We start from the raw sequence: 22,036 nt of genomic DNA on the forward strand, positions 1-22,036 counted from the left end.
CACACACACACACACACACACACACACACACACACACACACACACACTATTCTGAGCCTCTACAGCTTTTTATAATGAGATGCTGTTGCATAAACAAGGAAACAAGGGGGTAGTAGACATTCTCTTGTATTACGTTATAAATATTGATGATAGTTTGTGATGAGTGGTAGGGCGTATGGAAAAAGATAAAATGGGAAATGAAATCAGCTTTAATTTTGACAAGCCAGACCTCTGGAATTAAATATCAAAAGACAAGTTTCCAATTTGGTGAATTATTTTTTTTTAATAAAGGAAAAAAGGCCTTTTAAGGTTTAAGACAAACAGCTTGATTTTTTCCACCTGATTTCCCTCCTTATTGTTGAACATTAGATATTTGAGTCCCATTGTTTTATAAATATGGACATTACAGGTATATGCAAAATTATCTTTGTATAAAATTATGCTAACACTTCAGAAAATATTGTTTTAAAACTTAAAAAATATTCCTCCATTTTGCTAGTTGTGATCTAAACCAAAAAGAATATGCAAGCTAAATTGTAACACCTTGTACTAACATGGCAAGTATACTCTTTTGTATATTGTTTCATTACTATGATTGTTACCTATGTATAGTTGAAGAAATTTGGATTAATGGAGTAATGCTTTAATTATCACAAAGCATGTGAGTACAACATTGAGCCTAATATCGCTTTGACATCATCTTACCACTAAGGACAAATTTAAGGTAAGAATCTAGAACAGACTTTATCAAATTCAAAAAGGTAAATGGATAGCTGGAAGAAGAAAGAGGTATATGAGAATAGCATTTGACTTCAGAAAAATAATGGTATAACACTCAGTTAAGGGCTGCCATGTTAGTACTTTAAACAAAATACATTGAGCCCATTAAATGTGTATCTGAGCTGGTTTCTTTTTTTTTTTTTTTTAAGATTTTATTTATTTATTTGACAGAGAGAGACACAGCGAGAAAGGGAACACAAACAGGGGGAGTGGGAGAGGGAGAAGCAGGCTTCTCGCTGAGCGGGGTGCACAACGCGGGGCTGGATCCCAGGACCCTGATCATGACGTGAGCCAAAGGCAGACGCTTAACAACTGAGCCACCCAGGCGCCCCTGTGAGTTGGTTTCAATGGTATAATCACTGAGTTGTTCTTCTTGATACCAAAAGCTCAGTTACTCTCAGCAAGAATAACACGTGCAAAGATTGACAAATGGTAACAGTAGCAGTCAATCAAATGTGAAGCTGTCAAATAAAGAAGGAATTGTTTCTAACATCAGAAGATTAAAAAGACAAGGCTCTCAGAGGAGGGAGATTACTGACTATGGCCAATACCCACACAAATATTTTATTGCACACTAGGTATAGATTACATTATATTAGGTTTACCTTTAAGAGCCATCTCTGGCCTTGAATGACATTTTATTCTGCAACAAAATCTTTCAAAGCATATGAACATATGCATGAACATTTTGAAATCACCAGTCAAAAGTGACATATTTGTCACTGTCCTAATGCCTATGAAATATATCGATCTAAATATAATAAAAAGAAAAGACTTTGAGGCGATAAAAGCTTCTGAGAAGAAGATACACTGTTAAAAAGCAATTGATAATATCTGGGAAGCTAAAAGTATTTTTATGGCAACATGTTTTCTCAAACTAATAAGTAAATAATGCTAATAAACCACTGTCACTTTTTTATCTGACAAAGAACATGCAAAATATTTTTAGAATAAAAAAAAAATGGGGGCACCTGTGTAGCTCAGTCAGTTAAGTGGCTGCCTTCGGCTCAGGTCATGATCCCAGGGTCCTGGGATGGAGCCCCACATGGGGCTCCCTGCTCAGTGGGGGGTGTGCTTCTCCCTCTCCCTCTGCTTCATGCTCTTTCTCTCTCTTTCTTTGTGTGTCAAATAAATAAATAAAATCTTAAAAACAATAAAAAATGTTCAAAAAATACACTATCTTACTCTACTTTTGGAAACAGACCAGTGACACTCCTTGTTAAAAGCACATTTTATTCACATGAATTTTACTAAATATCTTCCAGTCCAGTTCTAAAATAATTGCTGTCATGCTTATATATATTAAAGAATATTGTTTTAATTCATGTTTTAGAAAAGGAGAAGATTGAAGTTTCGAGTTATTCCATTAGTCTACATTAGGATAATGAAAGGACTATTATGGAATATAATTTTTATATCCATATTTAGAAATATGGTGTAATGGCTTCCATAACTTAAGGGAGATATATGTATAATTAGAAAATTGGATCAAGTTCTTTGTGCTGTATTATAATACTGATTGCCAAGATTCTGAATGAATTTTTGAAGTTCAAATAATTAAAAACATTTAAAACAATATTCCTTAAGATCTTTGAGTCATTTGAACAATAAAGTTCAGTTTATTTTAAGGAAATCTAAGAAGCCTTGATCCTTATGGAAAAATCACCATAAATATCTTAAGGGAAATAAACACCTTTATACATGTGGATTCCATACATTAAGAGACAGAAAAGGCTCTAATTTTAATTATGCCTATTTATTGACATCATTTCATTTAATATTCACAAGCACTTCCTTCACCATATGAAAATGATTTCTTAATAGTTTCTTAACCAGAAATACTATATTTCACAAAATCATTTAAAAATCTTAATTATTTCTTCTTCTTACATTTATCACAAACAAGGCAGGTATGTTGCTGAGAGTTTATTTAAAAAGTAGAGATCTGGAGAGGTTAAAGTAACTTATTATTCAACCTAAAGGAACTAAAAAAAGAGTAAAATCCAAACAGTAGGAATATAGTAAAGAAGTCATATAATTTAAAAAAAAATAAAGAATATAGATCAATCTATAGCTGAGTCTTTGAAAAGATGAAAAGAATAAAATTCCAGTCAAGCTGGTCATGAAAGAGGGAGAAGATGTAATTTACCAATATCAGAAATAAAAGAATTATCAGTCCATATTTTACAGATATTTCTAATGAAGAAATGACACACAGTTTATGTCAGTAAGTTAAGCAATTTTCACGAAATAAAGAAATTCCTTAAAACATAAAACTTAGCAAAATTACAAGATGAAATAGAAAAATAGCATTATATGTATTAAGGAAATAAAATGTGTAGACAAAAACCCTGTCACAGAGAAAACTCAAGGTCAGTAGCTATAGGTAACTGTATTTTAGAAATTCATCAATTATCTACATAGCTATATTTTAGAAATTCATCAAATATGTAGGTAGCTATAGTTTAGAAATTCATCAAATACTTAGGAAGAAAATAATAATTCTACACAATCTCTTCTAGTAAGTATAAAAAGGGGGAAACTTCCCAACTCATTTTGTGAAGCCAATATTACATTAAACTTTATAGGGAAAAAATTAAAAAAAAACTTATTCCTCATGAACATGGATATTTTCGCAAAATCTCTTAACACAATATTGGGATACTGAATCCAGTAACACATAAAAAGAATGATACATCATGAGGAAGTAGAATTTATTACACAAATACAAGGTTGATTTAATATTTTAAAAACAATCAATTCTGAAAGATGGTGGAATAGGAGAATCCTAGGCTCACCTTGTCCCAAGGATACTCCTAAAAAACACCCATGAGTATATATAACCCAGAAAATAGCTGAAGACTGGCAGAACAGACTCTCTACAGCTAAATGTAGAGAAGAAGAAACATCTAAGTGGTTAGGAAGGGCAGAGATGCAGTTGGGAGCCAAACTGACCTGTGGGACTGTTACTGAAACCCAAATTGGCAGCCCATTGCTCAAAAGGCCAATACTCAAGAGACAAGTTTTGAATGGAAAGGAAAAGGAGCTTTATTCAAAAGCCTGGCTACCTGGGAAGAAGGCAGACTTGTCCAAAGGCCAACTTTAAGGTTTCTGCCTGGCCCAGAGATGTTTATAAGGAGTTTAATCAGTTATGGGAAGGTAATGCTCTGTGACATTCCTCAATCATGTGCAGACTGATGATGCCAGCTATACAGTTATCTTGGTGCTCAGAGGTTGTATGAGAACATCTAGTTCCTTGGCGTCCTGGGGAGGTTGTGCAAGAAGGTCTGGTTCCTTGGTACCCAGAGGTTGTACAAGAGTACATTTTTCTTTCTGCAAAGAAGGGCAAGGTCTACAAATGTACAAAGGGAGGCCAGTAAAGTCATTTGTATGACCTTAAAAAATAAAAACATTTTGCTAAAAGATTGCTGGGCTAATCAGAAGGCCAAGGCAGCTTCAAACAGAATTTCTGGCCTCTCTTGCCTGGGAAAGTTCTGGTCTTTCATTCCCCAAGGCCAGTGGTCTGCAAATCTCAAAGAAAGTAAATTAATTCTGTTACAGTTCAAGGGCCTTAAATCAGCAAGCAGGAAGTGTGTTACCTTGAAGCAAGTTAAACCTTAAGAATAGCTACAGAGCTGTTACAGAACTGTCCATAGGATAGGGGATTTTGAAAGCACAGAGAAGAGAGAGGAACAAATCCCACACCAGGCACTGCAGGCACAGTGTACCACATGGGGAAGACAAATCCTCATAACATTTGGCTTTGAAAGCTAGAGGAGCCTAACAATCAATGGGACAAAATACATGGAAGTTTAAAAATAAGCAGACTCAGCTCTGGGATGCAGAGAGGGATATAGGAAACAGAGTCTCTGCCCTTAAAGAGACAGCACAAAAATCAGCCAGGCTGAGATAGAGGATGAAAACAGCAGTTTGAAGTATGCTTAGGGAATGAGAAAAGGAGATTTATTTATTAGTTTCAGAGCCTATGCTGGAGGTGTAAGAATCATTAGGAGACTTCTCCAAGAACAAAAGAGCTGTTAGGCACCATTTCTCTCTCCCACTCCCCAGCCTGATACAAGGACACCTGCGGGAAGCAGTACACCATCAACGTGCTCCATCTAACTTGATAAGAGGCTGTCCCTCTGACCTGCGGATCTGCCCACCAATGTAGCTACAATGGTTTTCCAAAGTGGGTCAAGATCCACTCCCTCAGCACAACACCATGGATGTTGCTGGTACTGTGTGGACAGGCACCCTTCCAGCATGCCCCTGGCATGTGTCCATCCAAAGTAGCACCACAAGGATGGAAGTGCGCAACCAGCCCTGTCAGGAGCCAGCACCATCCAAAAGTAGATCCTGAACCAAGGAGAGGGTAAGATAACCACATGCATTGGTTTGAAGGCAGTCCAAGCAATGGGCTGAGGGCAGACATTTGGTCCTACTGCAGGCCCTGTCCACCAACAAAAGCTTCTCAGAGGGCCACACAGGAAAGTACCCTGAAATTCCATGTTATTGTAGCTTTGGTAAATGCACAAAGAAGCCCAGGGCTGGCCCACTAACAGCACAGGGACCAAACACTGCCCCAAACAGGCAAAGACAGCCATTGCAGGTGAGGAGACTGAAGGCAGACATGGCTCAGCCACAAGAGTAGGGGGCTTGCAACCCACACAGGATACACCCCTCAAGTGTCAGTTTCTGGCAAACAGGAGACATTGCACTGCAGGGCAAGACAGGACCTCTTTTCATAAGGCCACTACTTTCTAGAGGAGGAGACATAGCTGACTTTTCTAACACATAAAAGCAGACCCAGAGAGTTTGACAAAACAAGGAGACAGAGAAATATGTCCCAAAACCAAAGGGCAAAATCACGGCCAGAGACCTAGAAGAAATGAGATAAGTAATATGCCTGATAGAGAATTTAGGTAATGGTCATAAAGATACTCCCTGGACTGAGAAAAGAGTGGAGGACTTCAGTAAGATGCTCAAAAAAGAGAGGAAAGCATAAAAAAGAACCAATCAGAGATGAAGAACTCAATAACTGAAATTAAAAATATACTAGAGGGAATAGTACACTAGAGGAGGCAGAAGAATGAATGAGCAACCCAGAGGACCGAGAAGTGGAACACAATCAAGCTGAAGAGGAGAGAGAAAAACAAATAGTAATAGTATACTAATAAGAAGAGGAAGGGGAAGAGGAAGGGGAAGAAGAAGGAGAAGAAAATAGATTAGGGAGCTCAGACACACCATCAGGCGTAATAACATTTGCATTATAGGGATCCCATAAGGAAAAGAGAGAGAAAAGGGCAGAAAATTTATTTGAAGAAATAAGCTGAAAACTGCCCAAATATGGGAAGGAAAGAGACATCCAGATCCATGAGGCACAGAGAGCTCCCAACAAAATTAACCCAAGGAAGTCCACACCAAGACACATAGTAATTAAATGCAAGAAGTAGTGACAAAGAGAGAATTTTAAAAGCAGAAAGAGGACAGAAAACACTTACATCCAAGGGAAACCCCATAAGGCTATCAGCTGAATCTTCAGCAGATAGTTTTTGGGACAGAAGAGTGTGGCATGATATATTCAAAGTGCTGAAAGAAAGACACATGCAACCAAGAATACTCTATCAGACAAGGCTCAGAATACAGGTTCCAGATAAACAAAGGTTAAAGAAATGCATCATCACTAATCCAGCCTTACAAGAAATGTTAAAGGGGGCAATTTAAGTGGAAAGGAAAGACCATAAGCCGGAATAAGAAAGATAGGACACACAAAACTAGTAAATTTAAGTATATCTATATAAGTCAGTGAAGGGATTCACGTAAACAGACAAGATGAAAAGTAGGACATAACATACCTAAAACACGGGGGGAGGTAGAGAGTAAATATATAGTGCTTTTAAAATGGGTTCAAACTTAAGCAACTATCAACTTAATATAGCCTGCTATATAAATGTTATATATAGTCTCTCATGGTTCGTCTCCCCCTCCGATTTCCCCCCTTCATGTTTCCCTTCCTTCTCCTAATGTCCTCCACACTATTCCTTATGTTCCACAAATAAGTGAAACCATATGATAATGGACTTTCTCTGCTTGACTTATTTCACTTAGCATCATCTCCTCCAGTCCCATCTATGTTGAATGTACTGAGTATAATACGAAAACAATGAATCGTGGATCACCACATCAAAAACTAATGATGTCTGATTGCTGAGGCTAGGACTTCTAGGACTATGTTGAATAGCAGTGGTGAGAGTGGACATCCCTGCCGCGTTCCTGACCTTAGGGGAAAGCTCTCAATTTTTCCCCATTGAGAATGATATTGGCTGTGGGTTTTTCATAGATGGCTTTTATGATATTAAGGTATGTACCCTCTATCCCTATATTCTGAAGAGTTTTGATCAAGAAAGGATGCTGTGCTTTATCAAATGATTTTTCTGCATCTATTGAGAGGATGATAAGGTTCTTGTTCTTTCTTTTGTTAATGTATTATATCACATTGATTGATTTGAGGATATTGAACCAAACTTTCAGCCCAGGAATAATCCTTTTAATGTACTGTTGGATCCTGTTGGCTAGTATTTTGGTGAGAATTTTTGCATCCATGTTCATCAGGGATATTGGTCTGTAATTCTCCTTTTTATTGGGGTCTTTGTCTGGTTTTGGGATCAAGGTAATGGTGGCCTCATAAAACAACTTAGGAAGTTTTCTTTCTATTTCTATTTTTTGGAACAGTTTCAGAATAGATATTAATTCTTCTTGAAATGTTTGGTAGAATTCCCTTGGGAAGCCATCTGGCCCTGGGCTCTTGTTTGTTGGGAGATTTTTGATGACTGCTTCAATTTCTTTAGTGTTTATAGGTCTGCTCAGGTTTTCTGTTTCTTCCTGGTTCGGTTTTGGTAGTTTATACATCTCTAGAAATGCATCCATTTCTTCCAGATTATCTAATTTGCTGGCATATAGTTGCTCTTAATATGTCTCATAATTGTTTGTATTTCTTTGGTATTGGTTGTGATCTCTCCTCTTTCATTCATGATTTTATTTATTTGGGGCCTTGCTCTTTACTTTTTGATAAGTCTGGCCAGGGGTTTATCAATCTTGTTAATTCTTCCAAAGAACCAGCTCCTAGTTCCGTTGATCTGTTCTACTGTTCCTTAGGTTTCCATTTCATTGATTTCTGCTCTGATCTTTATTATTTCTCTTCTCCTGCGGGGTTGAGGCTTTATTTGCTATTCTTTCTCCACCTCCTTTAGGTGTAGGGTTAGGCTGTGTTTTGAGACCTTTTTTGTTTCTTGAGAAAGGCTTATATTGCTATATACTTTCCTCTTAGGACTGCCTTTGCTGCATCCCAAAGATTCTGAACAGTTGTGTTTTCATTAAAGGTATCCGAATCGGCAAAGAAGAAGTCAAATCCTCACTATTTTTTTTTCCTTAAGATTTTGTTTTTATTTGACAGAGAGAGACACAGCAAGAGAAGGGAACACAAGCAGGGGGAGTGGGAGAGGGAGAAGCAGGCTTCCCATGGAGCAGGGATCTCGATGCAGGGCTTGATCTCAGGATCCTGGGATCATGACCTGAGCCGAAGGCAGACACTTAAGGACTGAGCCACCCAGGGACCCCAAACTCTCACTCTTTGCAAATGATATGATACTTTATGTAGAAAACCCAAAAGACTCCACCCCAAAACTGCTAGAACTCATACAGGAATTCAGTAAATTGGCAAAGTGGCAGGATATAAAATCAATGCACAGAAATCAGTGGTATTCCTATACACCAACAACAAGACAGAAGAAAGGGAAATTAAGGAGTCGATCCCATTTACAATTGCACCCCAAACCATAAGATTCCTAGGAATAAATCTAACCAAAGAGGCAAAGAATCTGTACTCAGAAAACTAAAATACTCATGAAAGAAATTGAGGAAGACACAAAGAAATTGAGGAAGACACAAAGAAATGGAAAATCTTTCCATGCTCATGGACTGGAAGAACAAATATTGTGAAGATGTCGATGTTAACTAGAGCAATCTATACATTTAATGCAATCCCTATGAAAATACCACCCACTTTTTTCAAAGAAATGGAACAAATAATCCTAAAATTTGTATGGAACCAGAAAAGACTCCAAATAGCCAGAGGAATGTTGGAAAAGAAAAGCAAAGCTTGTGGCATCACAATTCCAGACTTCAAGCTCTATTATAAAGCTGTAATCATCAAGACAGTATGGTACTCCCAACCAAGTACTAACCAGGCTCGACCCTGCTTAGCTTCCAAGATCAGACAAGATTGGGCATGAACAGGGTGGTATGGCTGGATGGGGTGGCTGGGTGATAGACATTGGGGAGGGTATGTGCTATGGTGAGTGCTGTGAATTGTGTAAGACTGTTGAATCACAGACCTGTACCTCTGAAACAAATAATACATTATATGTTAAAAGAAGAAGAAGAAGAAGAAGAAGAAGAAGAAGAAGAAGAAGAAGAAAGCAGGAAGGGAAAAATAAAGGGGGGAAAATCAGAGGGGGAAATGAACCATGAGAGAATATGGACTCTGAGAAACAAACTGAGGGTTCTAGAGGGGAGGTGGGTGGGGGGATGGTTTAGCCTGGTGATGGGTATTAAAGAGGGCATGTACTGCCTGGAGCACTGGGTATTATACGCAAACAATGAATCATGGAACACTACATCAAAAACTAATGATGTAATGTATGGTGATTAACATAACATAAAAAGAAAAAAATAAGACAGTATGGTACTAGCACAAAAACAGATACATAAATCAGTGGAACAGAATAGGGAGCCCAGAAATGGACTCTCAACTCTTTGGTCATCTAATCTTCGACAAAGCAGCAAAGAATGTCCAATGGAAAAAAGACAGCCCCTTCAACAAATGGTCTTGGGAAAATTGGATAGCCACATGCAGAAGAATGAAACTGGACCATTTCCTTACACCACACACAAAAATAGACTCAAAATGGTTGAAAGACCTACATGTGAGACAGGATTCCATCAAAATCCTAGAGAAGAACACAGACAGAAACCTCTTTAACCTCAGCCGCAGCAAATTCTTCCTAGAAACATTGCCAAAGGCAAGGGAAGCAAGGGCAAAAATGAACTATTGGGACTTCATCAGGATAAAAAGCTTTTGCACAGCAAGAGAAACAGTCCACAAAACCAAAAGACAACTGACAGAATGGGAGAAGATATTTGCAAATGACATATCAGATAAAGGGCTAGTATCCAAAATCTATAAAGAACTTATCAAACTCAACACCCAAAGAACAAATAATCCAGTCAAGAAATGGGCAGAAGACGTGAACAGACATTTTTCCAAAGAAGACATCCAAATGGCCAACAGACACATGAAAAAGTGCTCAACATCACTTGGCATCAGGGAAATCCAAATCAAAACCTCAATGAAATACCACTTCACACCAGTCAGAATGGCTAAAATTAACAAGTCAGGAAATGACAGATGTTAGCAGGAATGCAGAGAAAGGGGAACGCTCCTACGCTGTTGGTGGGAATGCAAGCTGGTGCAGCCACTCTGGAAACCAGTATGGGGGTACCTCAAAAAGTTGAAAATAGAGCTAGCATATGATCCAGCAATTGCACTACTGGGTATTTACCCCAAAGATACAAATGTAGGGACCTGAAGGGGCACATGCATCCTGATGTTTATAGCAGCAACATCCACAAAGCCAAACTATGGAAAGAGCCAAGATGTCCATCAAAGATGAATGAATAAAGAAGAAGTGGTATATATATACAATGGAATATTATGCAGCCATCAAAAGGAATAAAATCTTGCCTGCTGCAATGATGTGGATGGAACTGGAGGGTATTATGCTGAGCAAAATAAGTCAATCAAAGAAAGACATGTATCATATGATCTCACTGTTATGAGGAATTCTTAATCTCAGGAAACAAACAGGGGTGCTGGAGTGGTGGGGTGTGGGAGGGATGGGGTGGGTAGGTGATAGACTTTGGGTAGGGTATGTGCTATGGTGAGCGCTGTGAATTGTGTAAGCCTGTTGAATCACAGACCTGTACCTCTGAAACAAATAACACATTACATGTTTAAAAAAAGAAGAAGATAGTAGGAAGGGAAAAATGAAGGGGGGTAAATTAGAGGGGGAGACGAACCATGAAAGACTATGGACTCTGAGAAACAAACTGAGGGTTCTAGAGGGGAGGGGTGTGGGGAGAATGGTTAGCCTGGTAATAGCTATTAAAGAGGGCATGTACTGAATGGAGCACTGGGTGTTATGCACAAACAATGAATCATGGAACACTACATCAAAAACTAATGATGTAATGTTTGGTGTTAACATAACATAATAAAATAAAATAAATAAATAAAACTAATGATATATTGTATGGTGACTAACAATAAAATTAAATTTAAAAAATTTTATATATAAAACTAATGGTAATCACAAATAAGAAATGCAAATAGATACGCAAAAAAAAAGAGAGAGAGAGAGAAAAGAATCTAAGTATATCACTAACGAAAACCCATAATCTGTGAGATGAGAGAGAAAAAGAAAAAAGGGGAACTACAGAAACAAACATAAATAGGTGACAAAATGGTAACAAATACATACCTATCAATAATTACCTTGAGTGTAAATAGGGTAAACATTCTGATCAAAAGACATAGCATGATGAAATGGTTAAAAAAGCAAGACCCAAGAATAAGTTGCCTATAAGAGACTCACTTTAACTCTAAAGACATGTAGATTGAGGGGTGCCCGATTGGCTCAGTCATTAAGCGTCTGCCTTTAGCTCAGGTCATGGTCCCAGGTCCTGGGATCGAGCTCCACATCAGGGTCCCTGCTCCACAGGAAGCCTGCTTCTCCCTCTCCCACTCCCCCTGCTTGTGTTCCCTCTCTTGCTGCGTCTCTCTCTGTCAAATAAATAAATAAAATCTTAAAAAAAAAAGACATGTAGATTGAAAGTGAAGGGACTGAACATTATTTACCATGTAAAGGTAAGTGAAAGAAAGCTGGGGTAGCAATATGTATTTCTTACAAAATAGATTTTAAGACTAAGACTCTAACCAGTGACAAAGGACACTACATGATGAACAATCCAACAAGAGGATATAACAAGGCAAATACTTATGCACCCAACAAGGGAGCACCCAAATACATAAACTGGCTAAAAATAAAATGGGAGTGTAAGCATGGCATGCTAACTGTTCGAAGGTAAGTGCCTGTGAATTTGGAGCAAAAAGCTCTAGTCTTCCACCTAATGGAAGGTCAGGACAAAACAAGAGAACCAACTCCATATACATGTACAACACAGAATTGCTTACATGGTGAGTTTTAAGGAATAAAGAGGGTTCCACCTGCTTTCAAGTCTTTTTCACTCTTACCTGTTAAGGTATGTAAGTTCATATCTTTAAAAATGTCCCAGGGTAAGACATTCTTCCCAGGAGATCTATATTAAAGTGTACAGATTTTATATCAGCAGAGTTCTTTCAAATAGGAAGCCAGACATGTGTATTTGATTGGAAGTTGGAGAAGGTGAGAGATTGAAGTTCTAATGCAGAACAGCAATGCTGGGAGAGGCCAATTATGACACATGATGGGGCCCTGGGCCCCTAAAGATAGGAAACTGGTGACAAGCTTGAGTAAAATAAAACTTAATGCAAAATTTAAAAAAATAATAAAAAAAATAAAATGGGAATAATCAATGGTAATACAATAATAGCAGGGGATTTAAACACCCAACTTACAACAATGGATGGATCATCCATCTTGAAAATCAATAAGGAAAAACTAGATTTGAATGACACACTGGGCCACATGGATTGAACAGATATATGTAGAACATTTCATTCCAGAAGAGCAGAATACACAGTCTTTTCAAGGGCACATGGAACAGTCTCCAGAACAGATCAAATAGTGGCTGCAAAACAAGTCTTCAACATTTCAAAACAAGTCTCAACATTTAAAACTTCATTTAAAGTCATACCATGCATCATTTCCAAACACAACATATGAAATTAGAAATCAACTGCAAGAAAAGTCTGGAAAGAACACAAATACATGGAGGTTAAATAACATGCTACTAGACAATGAATGGGTCAACCAAAAAATCAAAGAAGAAATAAAGAAATTCATGGAGACAAATGAAAATGAAAACACAGTACTCCAAAATTTTGAGGATGCAGCAAATCTGTTCTAAGAGGGAAGTTTACAGCAATACTTTAAGAAGAAAAATCTTAAATAAACAACCTAGCCTTACACCTATAGAACTCCTAGGGAGAAAAATATTTAAAAAAGAACAAACGAAACCCTGAATCAGTGGAAGGAGGGAAACAATAAAGAGTAGAGCAGAAATAAATAGAAATTAAAAAAAAAATACTAGAGGGTGCCTGGGTGGCTCAGTCGTTAAGCGTCTGCCTCCGGCTCAGGTCATGATCCCAGGGTCCTGGGATTAAGTCCCACATCGGGCTCCCTGCTCGGCGGGAAGCCTGCTTCTCCCTCTGACTCTCTCCCCTGCTTGTGTTCCTACTCTCACTGTCTCTCTCTCTCTGTCAAATAAATAAATAAAATCTTTAAAAAAAAATACAACAGATCAATGATACCAGGAGCTGGTTCTTTGAAAATTTAAAAAAAAAAAATTATAAACCTGTAGCCAGACTCATTAAAAAGAAAAGACTCAGACAAACAAAGTCACAAATGAAAGAGGAGAAATAGCAACCCATACCACAGAAATAAAAAAGAACAGAAGAGAATATTATAAAAAATATATGCCAACAAATTTGACAACCTAGAAGGGATAAATTCCTAGAAACATATAGCTTCCCAAAACTGAATCAGGAGGAATTAGGAAATTTGAGCAATTACCATCTATGAAGTTGAATCAATGATCAAAAAACTCCCAGCAAACAAAAGCCCAGGACCAGATGGCTTCAGAGGTGAATTCTACCAAACATTTAAAGAGTTCCTATCTGTTCTCAAAGTATTCCAAAAAAATAGAACAGGAAGGAAAGCTTCCAAATTCATCCTTGGAGGTCAGTATTACTCTGATACCAAAACCAGATAAAGAAATCACACAAAAAGAGAACTAGAGGCCAATATCTCTGATGAACATAGATGCAAAAATCCTAAACAACATTAGCAAACCAAATCCAATAATACATTTAAAAACTCATTCCCCACAATCAATTGGGATTTATTCCTGAGGTGCAGTGTGGTTTAATATTCACAATCAACATGATACATCACATCAACAAAAGAACAGATAAAAACCATATGATCATTTCAATAGATCCAGAAATAGCATTTGACAAAGTACAACTTCCATTTATGATAAAAACCTTCAACAAAGGAGGTTTAAGAGGGAACATACCTCAACATAATAAAGGCCATATATGAAAAAGCTGCAGCTAACATCATACTCAGTGGTGAAAAACTGAGCACTTTTCTCCTAATATCATGAATGAGGCAAGGATGTTCACTCTCACTCCACTTTTATTCAACATAGTATTAGAAGTCCTAGCCATAGCAATCAGAAAAGAAAAAGAAATAAAAGGCATCCATATTGTTAAGTAAAAAGTAAAACTCTCAATATTTGCAGAAGACATGATACTATATATATAAAAATTCCTAAAGCCTACCCAAAAATACTAGAACTGATAAATGAATTCACTAAGGTCACAACATATAAAATCAACATATAGAATTAAGTTGCATTTCTATACACTACTAATGAAGTAGCAGGTAGACAAATTGAGAAAACAATTCCACTTACAATTTCCCCCTCCCCCCAAATTAATATACCTGGGAATAAATTTAACCAAGGAAGTGAAAAATATGTACTCTGAAACCTATAAAACACTGATGAAAGAAATTGAAGATGACGCAAATGGAAGGACAAACTCCAAATCTGCTATGACTACTCTCCTTATAAATGGGGGAAATTTTGAGATAGACCTACACACAGAAAGACTACCATGTAAAGAGGAAGGCAAGGATTAGGGTGATGAGCAGAAGCTGGGGAATGCCAAAAACTGCCATCAACCACCAAAAGCAAGGAGAGAAGCATGCAAGAGATTCTTTCTTACAGCCCTCAGAAGGAACTGACCATGCAACACTTTGATCTTGGACTTCTAATTCCAGAACTGTGAGAAAATAAATTTCTGTTGTTTAAATCACTCAGTTTGTGATACTTTGTTGCAGCAGCCCTAAAAAATTTATACAAGGACTCATGAAGTGGTGCAGGGCACCATGTCCAAGAATGTCTTTCAGCAGGTGGCCAAGGATCAGTCCTAGGGCATATATACAAAACTTGGTAAACCTTTAAAGCTCTTTCAGGTTTTTTATTTGTTAAAATAAAGATAAGTATGTAGCTTATACTCTATCTTGAGTAACACTGTTCTCACATTAATGAAATCATTCCTTGTCTTAAATAACGGATCCTATTTAAAGAATGCCTTCCCTTTCTAGGATGGAATTTATTTTAATCTCCTCTCCCTATCTTTAACATTAGTATGTCTGTGGAAAACAACTAACTCTGACGTTGTTTGGCATAATTTCCCAAAAGTATTAATTTCACAAGTTTCAATTTATTTACTAAAAAGTTGGGTGATGACTTTACAAGCACATGGCTCATATAATTTCATGAATATTGGAGTTTTTTTTCCATTTTTCTAATTTCCATTTTTTGGCATATAGCTCTAAGATACAAGATTAACACTTCAATAGTAGTTCATTATAATTGTTATTGCTCACTCTTAGCTACATACTTAGATGCTTACTTTAATTTGTTTATTTAGCTAAGCAATTTCACTATATACAAATCTATTTTCTTTAGCTTATTTACATAGAATATGTTCATTTGTGTGCAGGTATGAAGCAACGGTGTTAATTATGATTTTAAATATTTCCATGTGGACCTGTGTAAATCAGGAAATGAATTGGGTGAGTTGCTTGATCATTAGCTCTGAAGAACTAAACAGGTAGGTGGATATATTGGCCCAGAAGGTCACTGGAAATGAACAGTTAAAATTCCCCACATCTCTAGTTTGGGTAAGCTAAAAGCATACAAGTGGATGTAAACTGAAATTCAGGGCTTGCACACTAAATGAATGTGGACAATGTCTCTTTGCTAATTCTTTCTTTTTTGTTAATAATGGCTTGATTGTATAGATAATATTGTAAAATTACAAGAATAAATCTTTAAAGAGATTAGAATATAAAATGGAAGACAACCACAGATATGGAAAAATACTTATCCTTTTGTTTATACATAAAAATGACACCACTCCTCCTTAGCCCAAATTAATTTCAGAAGGAACACATAACTAGCACCTCATAATTCCACCTGTAAGTCATTTTTTGCCATTGGCCATTGAAAAGATAAATCGATTGGGTGCCTGGGTGGCTCAGTCATTAAGCGGCTGCCTTCGGCTCAGGTCATGATCTCAGGGTCCTGGGATCGAGTCCCGCATCAGGCTCCCTGCTCAGCAGGAAGCCTGCTTCTCCCTCTCCCGCTCCCCCTGCTTGTGTTCCTGCTCTCGCTGTCTCTGTCTCTGTCAAATAAATAAATAAAATCTTAAAAAAAAAATATTATTAAACTTTGACTTCATTAGTGCCACACAAACTAAACTACATAGTGGAAAAGATACTAAATAACAATTGAAAATTTAATTAGTAGTATACCTTACAAGTGAGAATTGTCTTACAAGCTAATTGTTGGTGCTATTGCTTTTAATACCCCAGAGGGACTATAATGAAGATCTTCAAATTGTCACATCTTTAGGCTGAGACTAGAATTGTCCAAACTCATACCTTAATGCATATTTCAAGTACAAGTTCCTCCAATATTTCTTATAGATGTTAGATCTTAGTGGTATTTTCCTTTGATCTAGACAGACAGTAACTTGTAACAGTTGACCTTTAATCATACACGTCTCAGTTAAAAATTTTAATGTTTCATATATGTTAGGCTCTTCTCCTTGTGTAGGCTGTACGGATGCAGAGTAGGCACTGTACTATTCTTCTTTTGTCCCTGACAGTTTCACCTGATTGCCGGGCATATAGTAAACATCCTCCAGTAATACACATAGAGAAATGTATGGTTTGGTTCACTTTCACAGATTGAACTCACTCCTTTAACATGTTTCAAGGTTAAGAAATAGAACATTATCAGTATCCTCAGAAATTTCTTTATACCCCTTTCCAGTCAAGAGCCCATCTTTAAGAGAAACCAATATCAATGTTTTTTTGTTTGTTTGGCTGTTTTTTGTACTTTAAAAATGGAATCATACAATATATACTCTTTTGGATTGGCTTCTTTCTTTCACTATGTCTGCAAGAATTATCCATATTGTTTCATATAGTTTTAGGCTATTCACTCTTGTTAATGTATAATATTCCACATACTACCAGTCCATTCTGTTGTTGATGGGAGTTTGATTGATTTCCAGTTAAGGACCATTACACTAAATGTAGAGTTAAAAAATACTGATTTGTTCACAGATTATGATTACATTACTTTAAGGTCACCCAATTCTAAGATCTAAAAAGCATATGATAAATCATTCACAACTACCTGTCAATATTTATTACACTACTAATATGTAGTGTTTGATCTTAGGAAAGTAAATTTGAAAGTATTAAGATGAAATATCTGGGTTGCTCCTTCAAAAAGCCACTTTTATTTAGCTCCAGTTTCTATGTCCTTTATTAATGCCTAAGCTTGCATCTTAGAGCAAAGACGATGTTATGTTTGGTAAAAAGCATTTGAGGATTGGGTGTCAGTGCTCCCACTTGAATAAAGTCAGTAACCAAACAAACCCCAAAAGAAATAAATCAGCAAGTACCCACTACACACCACTTAGTCCATTCTTCCCAAAACACCTTAGCATGACTATTGTGAAATATGTGTGTATATATGTGCATATCACATATATGCATAGCATATATAAATATATGTGTATGTTTCTATTTTAATACAGCAGTTTTGGACTCACAGCAAAATGGAGCAAAAAGTACAGAGGTCCCATATGCCCACTTACTGTCTCCATAGTCCTGCCTTTTCTAAAATGTCCAACTGCAACTTCAGTACTATTGCAAAAAGGGAGAAAAATCCATAGTGAATAACCCATGATGACAGATTTTTGTTACAACTTCTACTCTATTACTAAGGAAAGGAAGCTCAAAAGTTTTTGTCACAACAAGAATCAATGACTATACATTCCTTTTTATATATAACACATGATAAAGGAAAGCTCAAAGATGTAGCTATAAGAGGACTAGTGCTCATTCTCAGTCTTGTTTTTGGTGTATTATTCTATATTGCCAAAATTATTCTATCTAACCATTCAAGAACCCATTTATTTAATTAAAGGTGGTATAATTTGTGAATTTCCACAGATTTCTCCTCCTGGTATATCTTTATGATACTCAACATATTAAGTATTATAAATGTATGCATGGTTATATATTAAACACTTTGGTGGGAATTAAAAATAAATTTTTGCTTTGAGAAGGTGACAAGATTTTAGGTAGGAAAACCTATTGAATATTTATGCTGGATGAGGTTTTGATGATCAAGCCGTCTGTCCCTTCCATTCTCGTGTGTGTGTGAGTGTGTGTGTGAGTGAGTGTGTGTGTGTGTGTGTGTGAGTGTGTGTGAGTGAGTGTGTGAGTGAGTGTGTGTGTGAGTGTGTGTGTGTGTTGTTGTTGTTTTCCTCCCTGAAGAGCTGTAACTTATGTCTCCTTCACAGACACACAATATGGAAGATTTAAGTGAAATGAATCAAGTTCTCACAGCGTCTAAATAGTGTTCTCTTAAACAAATGTAAATTTATCAGAATATCACTAGTGAATATATTATGGTACATTCCCACCATCAAACCACCTGTGTTATCAACTAAGATTATATATATACATACACATATATTTATACACGCACACACACACACCACGGTATTTACTCTAGTGAGTTTTTATTTCTAAATGTGTTTCAGGTCTGTCACAAAACAAAATATATGACCTTGTTTTCCCATCTTTTAAGATTACTTAAAAGACTGATTCTCTAGGTCTAGTTAACAAAACATTACAAATCTTGTGAAATTACATACTTCACTTTATGACACAAAAGACTCATTCTCAGAACGATTTCCCGTGTCTCTTACCTCTCCTCAATATTTATTTTTTAATTTAATTTTTTTTAATTTTTAAAATTTTTAAAAATTTTCATTTTTTTACAAAGTAAGATCTAGGCCCAACATGTGGCTTGATCTCATGACCCTAAGATCAAGAGTCACCTGCTCCATCAACTGAGCCAGGCAGATACCTTGCCTCAAACTTTATTTTGAGTAAAAATGCAGCAGGCTGAGACAAAATCAGTTTAATGGGCTTAGCCTCAAACTTGGCTTTTTCTTTTCTTCACTGTAACCTTGGCATGTCTTTTAAAATCTTTCCACCCTAACTTCCTAACACGGAAGAAGAAAGCCTTGTGCTTTATTATTCTAAGGTAAACCCAGTTCCAAAATTATGTTACATAGGCTTTATTTTCATAAGATATTACACCTTTTATACAACCTTTGTATTTTACTAATTTTTAATCATTTTAGGTTTTTTACTAAGTAGTATTTATGAAATGAAATTCAATACTTTATTTCAGGCCAGAGAGAAAACATGGGAGAAAATTTGAAACAACATTTATTCTTAAACATAGATTTGCTTGTCATTTCTTGCATGACTTTTTTTTTCTTTTAGCAAAATCTCATTTTATTCATGAAAAGACAATTCTAATTTCAAGAGAGCATGGTACCATAATCCTAGCCACCCAAGAATTTACAATTTCCTCCACAATTTCTCACCTGCTAAGGTAATCAGCATATGTCTCTCTGTACTTCCCAATCAGTTGATTAAAATATTTAACAGTATTTGACCTATATTAGGCAGCATTATATTCATTTGGTATCTCCTAATGTGATATTGTATAATTATCATTTATTTCAGTAATTCATTGTCTTCTCCACAGAATTTGCTTATATCTAAACTTATAACTCATCTGACTTTTATAGTGAAAGTAAAGAAATTCCCTTCAATAAAATTTACACTGACGTGAAAATCTGTTTTCTTTTAACAACAAAATACCTTCTCTGTTGATATCTAAACCTGTTATTTTTTCACAATTTACTTAAAAGAAACAAATTCGACTATATTCAAGATTAATTTTAGTAATAAAACATACCACGTTTTAAATTTATAGCAGGGAGATAGATGTCTGGAGGGGAAGTAAGATGAAATCCTTAGTTCCCAACGTGGGTAGAATTTAAATAGTCTTCATTATTATAAAGTCAGGAGGTGCCATTTCTAAAGAGCCCACATAAGGGCCTGGGAGTACAAAAGAGAGAGATGGTCAGATGAGAAATTTCTACTCATATAGCTGGATGAACTCTTAGGAAGGCAGTGGCCTAGGGCTCAACTGCAGGGCATAGTATCGGATTCCCTCTTCCATAGTGAGGAATCTATGAGAGTCATGAGTATAATTCAGGGAAGAAGCAAATCTGAACGTCCTAAAATACAGGGACGCTCCCTTATTAATCTGCCAAGCCCACATCTGGTTCTGTACAGGCTTAAAATTTATTTGTTTCACTTCCAGAGTCAGAGGGCTTATAGGAGTATATCCCTAGAGTTTTCTCATCCTCACCTTCTGCTCTACACATGATATATTTGTCGTCTGTGTGTTCATGGTACAACTTGTATACATTGTTTCCAGTTTTCCTCTGAAAGTTACAGGGGAGTTTTTAGAAGCATACAGAATATGGCCTCCTTTCCATGCTTCTGTCCATAAAGCCTTGGAAAATTTATAAAAACTGGATATGTGTCATTTCTGGAATGTTGCTAACCTGTTACCTAGTGTCTTTGATTAAGGAGAATTTGGTCCAACTGCATCCACAAACACTTGACATATTTCTTATGCCAAATATATAAAAAATAACATTTTCCCCCTAAGAATTAAAGCATCTTAGCAGGTGGAATTAATTACTATTTGTAAATAGTTTAATAGGCATTTCTAACAAACATAATTAATATACTTTCAACAGATGCCATTTGTGATAATAAGTAAATAAAAGACTTTCCTTTTTAATGTAAACATATAGAATACATGCCCAAAAAGTAACATGTGCCTTTCCTTAGGAAAAAGATCAGTAATCTTTTACTTATTCCACCACCAAGTATAATAATCTTTCAGTCAAGATATCCTGGTTGGGAAAGGGTGGAATTCTAGTTATGATGTGAGAAAACCATCCTGTTCCACAGTCGAAGGGGAAATAAGAGAATTTACAAGTGGAAAATTAAAATGCCTTAAGAGGAAGAAAAATATTGGGGAAAAATATTTTCTTTCTTTACAAAACCATCACTCTGCATTCTTTTTTTTAAACTCTCGAAACTTAAAAGTATTTACTGACTCAAACATTCAATGTTCTCTCAGGTAGAGAAAAAGAAATTTATACAAAAAACTGTGGTAGATTTTCATAATGTTGTTTTCCAGCATATTCTTTTGTGTGAGCTGACCCACTTCTTTTTTTTTTTAAGATTTTTATTTATTTATTTGAGAGAGAGTGAGTGAGAGAGAGATCACAGAGGGAAAGGGAGAAGCAAATTTGCCACTGAGCAGGGAGCCCCATGTGGGGCTCGATAACAGGACCCTGAGGTCATGACCTGAGCTGAAGGCAGATGCTCAAACAACTGAGCCACCCAGATGTCCACGAGCTGGCCCACTTCTATACGTGCCATTACTATAACCACAATTGTTCTATTGGCCTCCTCACTGCCACCAATCCAGTAGCTCACACCGATGAATGAAACAGTAGGCAGCCCATCACCCAAGGTAGTCCTAGCCCAGTCACTTCTGCAGACCCTAGATCCTTGTCAGCTTTGATGATGAGAGGCATACATGTAATTCAACCTGCAACAAACAGAGGCCCTCCCTGGGATTATTAGATTTGGAGCTCCAAACATTGAGCTGTTCTGTTCATTAATTAAAGTTGTAACTGTAAAACTCGAGCTATGCAGAAATCTTGCTACATGGATCAGAAAGAGAAAAGAGATTCTCTCCCTCTGCCCCCCACCCCCACTATGGGTGCTTTCTCTCTCTCTCTCTCTCTCTCAAAAGAAAGGAAGATATTACTAAATAAAACCCTATGAATATTTAGTATTAACTGGGGGGATTAACATTCTCAGTAGCCATATTCGCAGGTTGTCAAAATACACAACATCCTAAATAG

The sequence above is a fragment of the Callorhinus ursinus genome, unplaced genomic scaffold, assembly GCF_003265705.2.
Source record: "Callorhinus ursinus isolate GAN/ISIS: 27379988/994484 unplaced genomic scaffold, GSC_fseal_2.0 scaffold6, whole genome shotgun sequence".
Taxonomy (NCBI): Eukaryota; Metazoa; Chordata; class Mammalia; order Carnivora; family Otariidae; genus Callorhinus; species Callorhinus ursinus.